Source organism: Corapipo altera, unplaced genomic scaffold (genome assembly GCF_003945725.1).
Source record: "Corapipo altera isolate COAL_440 unplaced genomic scaffold, ASM394572v1 268, whole genome shotgun sequence".
In the NCBI taxonomy this organism is placed as follows: Eukaryota; Metazoa; Chordata; class Aves; order Passeriformes; family Pipridae; genus Corapipo; species Corapipo altera.
Window position 1 is genome coordinate 4388403 of NW_020884901.1, and position 6000 is coordinate 4394402.

The following is a 6000-nucleotide window of genomic DNA, read 5'->3' on the forward strand; positions in this document are numbered from 1 at the left end:
TGCAATCGCATCTAGTCAGAAGGCAAGCCTATCTGTAATATCTCATCAAATATTAGGCATTACAAAGTGCTATTCTGGAGCCCAAAATATATTTGATCGCATTGTTCCAGTCCATTAATCAAACACTGTGCTCTACATACTAATAGGATCAAACATTAGGAAATATTTATGAATGAGCATTGTTGTGACTGCAAAAATTAAACACAGCAGGTTTTAAATACACAGGATCTCGAAAAGGAAAACTTGATTATCTCCTACATATCTGGTGCCAAATTCAGAGTGAATTTTAAGTGAATCTTAGGTAGCTTGTGCTTGAGTAATTTACACCTCCTTCCAGCTCCCTTCAGTGTGTAAATTATGCCCTCTCCCACCCCTGTTGAACTGACCCAGTGCACTGAGGATATCAATGAAATGCTGTAACACCAGGTAAAGCAGTTTTTGGAGAGGGACTGTGTGCCCATGACATGATGGTGCTCTGGGGGTACAGAACTCAAACCCACATGTGAGATCCCTGGACTACATTCTGCCTCCGCAGCTCTCAGTGAAAATAAACCCCTGCTTACCCCCAGGAGCACTAATGTGATGGTGTTTCCACCACTTCTGCAGGCTGGGTGGAATCTGGACAAGCTAAAGTCCTTGGATGCTGGGAGGTTTTGTCCCTTACTTCAGCGGGGACAGAATTTTGCTCACTAGATCCAAAGGCATGGCATGGGCATGGGGGCTGCAGTAGCCCCACAAGCTGTGGTTCTGTCAGGAATAAATCATGTCAAACCAATCTAATTTTCCCGTGACAGGGCAGCAGGTCTCTGAGAGGAGAGACTGGAGGTGTGATACATCTTGACTGCAGCAAGGCTTTTGACACTCACTCATATGGTGTTCCCAGGAGCAAGGTGGGGGAATGTGGTCGAGGAGAAATGCTGTGAGGTACCAAACCAGCTGGGCAAACACACTGAAAAGCTGTGGGCTGTTTGCTGTCGAAGTGGAAGGATGGCTTGAGCCTGACGCTGCAGGGGTCTGTGCAGGGTCTGGTATTACTCAATATTTTCATTAGTGGCTTGGGTAATGGAATATGGAATAGACTTATTGCATCTGCTGACGGTGTCAAGCTGAGAGGGGCTGTAAGTGCTCTCAGAGAACAGGAGAAAGATTCAAAAATCTTAACAAACTGAAGAAACAGGCTGGAAGGAAGAGGTTGGTGTTCTAAAAGGATAAAAGCAAAGCTCAATGTATGAGAACTATTGAAATGTGCATCTGGAAATGGCTGCATAGGCAGCATTTCTAAGGGAAAGGGGTAATATCATGGGCAAGAAATTAATCCTGAGCCAACTGTGGTGCCTTGGTGTGAGCAAAGCAAAGCTGACACCTCTGTGTGTAAAGAGAGTGTGGTGTGCTACACTGCTCCCATCTCTACTGAGTGTTGGGGAGGAGCAGTTTAGGTCATCAGACTGCCAGAGAAATAAAGAAAATGGAAAGAACAGTTGGAGTTCTAGAAAATAAACCTTCCAAGAAGGAAAGAAGGAAGGAACTGTGGTCTATTACCTAAGGCTGATGAAAATACAGTAATGATCTCCCCAAATGTAAAAGATGCTACAAAAGTAATGAACTCGTGCTCACAGACAGAAGTAGTGGGATTAAACTGCAGCAAATGCAATTTGGGTTAGAATATGGGGAAAGTGTTCCATCTATAAGAATAGCTGACACCCAGAATAGACCATCTGGGGAGCTTGTGGAATCTCCTTAAAAACCTCTAGGGATGAACAGGTTAGAGCAACTCCTGTCAAGACTGATTTAGGCGGGGTTGATCCTACCCTGGGGGAAGGAGATGGACTAGGTGACCTCTCAAGATGCCTTTTCCTCTTATTCCCTGTGGCTTTGTTTGTTCTGTGTGGCGATGATACTGCGAGAGCAGAGAGCTTTGATTGTGCATATAGGGTAAACATTTCACATTTAAATTGGAAAGTCTTGTTTACTTGTCAGTCCATTGTTGTTTCAGTTTAAATTTTACTAATTTAAGTTGAATACTGAATTATAAATTACAGTGATGGGCGTATGAGGAATGTCTGAGGAGACAGGTACTGAAAACTATTAATCCATCGATCCCATTGATTGGAGCATTTAATTTGGAGTAGCCTGTTCCTAATTTTAAATACGTTTTAAAAGACTCTTTTATAAACAACTTTGTTTTATTGCAGTGCAGGAACTCTCCTCCTCTCTGATAGGTGTGTATCCTTAAGCACACACATGGAAAAAATTGATGTTGGCATATACAAAAGATGCAGGATGAAACCTTTTGCTACCACAATGAAAGGAAACCATCAGGGTTTTTAAATGAAGTCAGGCAGTGGTCTGGCTGCCAATTAATGAACACATTACTGTTAAGTGATAGCTTTAAAAAAAAAAAAAGTTGCTGAGTTCTCATAATGGTTCTTGCTCCCTTTTCATCCAAGCCTGACCATTTACTGGGAGAGGAGCCCCTCTGGCAGTGGGATGCAGCAGCTCAGGGCCTGGCAGGGAATGAGGATCCCGGACCATGAGTGTGAGGGGGGGGATCTACGACAGCAGAATGTAATTCCACAAATTAATTTGTTCCAGACCCAGGGGTTAGCACTAATTTTGCACTAAATACCAGGAGAGCTTTAATGACCGCAGATAGCAAACACTTCGGTTTTTGCTTGGTCCCATTCCGGAGCCAAAACTGCCAGGTTTACAGTGCCCTCTAGTATCGCAGCGGAGCATTAGCTTTCCCTGCCACCTCCGGAGCTGCCACATCGCAGAGCATCGCTCACTACCGCAGATTTTTCCTTCGGAGCTTTGGCAGCGGAACCGCAGCGCTGGGAGAGCGGAGCGGGGCTGGCCGAGGCTGCGCTCAGCAGTGCTGCAGCCAGGCAAGGTCCTGCCTTTTAGCCTTTTTTTAGGATAAAAAAGCACGTGAAGATAGAAATGTGTGCTCTGCTTAGGGGGTTGCAGTGAGCAGGCTGCCTGGAAGAATGATGCTTGGAAGAAGGTGTCTCTGCCCGTGGAACGAGATGATCTTTGAGGTCCCTCCGAAGCCAAACCACTCTGTGGTTCCTTTTGCAGTAGTTTGTGGCAATTTGGCAGAGTGATATTAAGAATAATTTGCCTTAAAATGGTACTTTGCAGCTGTTGCTGCATAACCACTAACTAGCAAGATGCTCACTGGTGAAGGAGAGGGAAGGACGAAGGAGAAAAACCTGAGTCATATGAAACCCATCAGACATTACCCGGGACCACATCCCAGCCAGCTGAGGTCACTTAACACAAGGACTTCTCAGAGCTGTGACCTTCAGCCTCCCTCTGATTTCTCTGTGGAGCAGATGCAGGAAAATTCCTTGGTGGAGTAGATGTGGCACCCAAGCCTTTGGAGGCTGCCAGGGTAAGACTGAGCTGATGCTGTGCAGCATTCCTGCTGCTCTGAGTGGTGCTGTGGGAAAGGCACCGTTCCCATGGAGGCACAGGGAACTTGAACTCCTGCTTGCCTCCAAATGTGCTTTGCCCAGGAATTCTTCCTCAGAAAATCTTTTTCACGGGGGTTGAACTTAGAGTGATTTGTAAAAAAGGTGCCTAGATTGTTGTTATTCTAAGAAATCAGACCAGCTCCTGGCAGTGAATGAGCTGGTCCAGATGATGCCCATGGAACGTTTTCCTTACAGGGAGAACTACTGAACTAGTGAACTCCAGCAGGCACAATCAAGCTGGTGGTACGTGGAAATTACTAAATTTACATTAGCTAAGCAAATTTAGGAAATGAATTGTTAATATTCAGATTTTTCACATCATTTTCTATGAGATTGTCATGGACAAAAATTGGCATAAAGGTGGATCTCCTCTATTATCCAGCATGACTGTGCCTGCACTTTCCTTGGAAATACACAGCCATAGGACAAAGCTTCCTGTCAACTTAGGCATTGACTTTTAGTTGCTTCAATTCCTGGGTTATAAACTACTGAAGACACTTAAGCCACCTTTTCCTGATGGCACTGCAGAGACCAAAATCTGGTTAACAGCAACCATTGCTACTTTTTGAGAAGATAAATAACTTTTCCTGCTTTTAAACTATGTGTGAGGTTATCACACATATTAAAAATTAAAATATCATATGGAATAGTAACCAGTGTATCTAAAGGACAGGGAGAAGGCAGAAAAAGTGTTAGTAAAATAAAATAATAGTAAAAGTAGGAGGTGTAAAAGGTAAAGAGGAATCATAAGGTGAAACCATTGGTATGTATCTAAGGGCTGAACTGAATCTTATTTTTCTTACTTTAAGATGGTTTTCTCTCTTTTGCAGTGTAGAGCTGTGTGGTACATGCAAATGGATTTATTTTCCTTGGTGTCATTCCTAACAGCAGGACAAATAACAAAAGATGTACAGGGAGAACCTGCATCCCAAACAGGTACTGTCCCCTCACACCCCCCCAGACTCGTAGCACACTGACAGTTTCTGAAGCTCAGAGTGTTCAGCCAGGTCCTTTTGCATCAAAACATTTTCATGCCCTCTCACGTACTGTACATTCAATATAAATGCTGAACTTTCATTATTGCCAATGTGATTTCCTCACTTGGAGCCACAAGAGTCTGAAATAAGAGGTTTGGAGCCCTTCTGCTTTAAATTCTACCTCCTGCAACTAGTGTGCTAGAAATGAAGAGCTATCTCATTGTATATGCAACATGTAAGTAGTTTGACAAGGATGTCTCTCTACAGCTTAAGTGTCAGCTCTGGATAGATGGATCTGGGGTCTTGAAAGACACGTTACACGTCTCTGCATCATTGTTCGTAAAAACTTTAGTAAGTATCTCAAATTCCTTGCACAGCAATACAAGCAACAGCCTCAGCTTCTCAAGGGCACTATACCTTTGATAATGAATATACTTAAACAAAAGGGGAAAAAAACCTCCCACACCTTTGCTGAATATAATAGAAATGCAGCTTTCTACTTTCATATTTCATGGGACATGAAGGTTCATCATTTATTGAAAACAAGATGTGGACCATCAGTAACATCCTGTCTGGATTTCATTTTCAGAGCGAAACGCCTTTCTGGTAAAATACAAGAGAATGCTTTTTTTCAGACAAAACCCTTGTATTCCAGCTGTGTTGCAGTATTCTCCAGACTATTTTCCCCCTTTTGCTGTGCTCTCTGCTATAGCTTGTTTTGCCAGAGAAACTTCCTTTGCAAATCCGTTTTCTCCTTCATGTTTAAAAATTATATCGTTCATGTGGGCCAATTTCCATAAGCCTTCAGGGACTTCAGATTTACTGTTATTCCTCACTGGCCAAGAGACAAATTAATTTGATTAGAGCTCAACTCTCAAGAGAGAATTTTGAGGGAAGCAGAGTCCAATTAAGGAATACCTGAGGTCAGCTAATGAGCGAACACCCCCTCAACAGAATATTCTCCCTCTTCCATGAGCAGAACTCGCTGTACATGAGCAACATCTCCAGCTCCAGATGTCACAGGACATCTCCAGTGTGGCAAAAGGACCAAGGCTTGTGCTGCTGGAGAGCTCATGACCTGCAGTAACAGGCACTGAGCTGATGTGGAGGAGGCAACTGAACGTCAAAAACAAGGCAAGAGCACCCAAGGAAGAGGCTAAAAATGACACCTGACCCCCATTCCATAGCAACCAACTGATGCCAAACACTGCTGAGGACTGGGGACTTTGAACAAGGAACAGAGATGGCAGATAGCATTTTCTAGCAACAGAAAAACCAGAATAACTCTCCTCAGTTACTGAGGCAGCTCTCTTGCCTGCAGTATGTCTCTGACATCCAGGCTGAATTGTGCAATGGATGCATTCCCAGAGGACGAGGATGAGTCCATCAAATCAATGGGCTGCACCCGCATCATCTTGCAATGTGATATTTGCTGCTCTCACAGCCACCAGGAGTGCTGGGTCAGTGGCTGGAGGACAGAGCTCAATGGAAACCTTCTGTGCTGCAAAACATTGTTTGGGTGGTTCAGAAGCTCTGTTTCCTCAGAA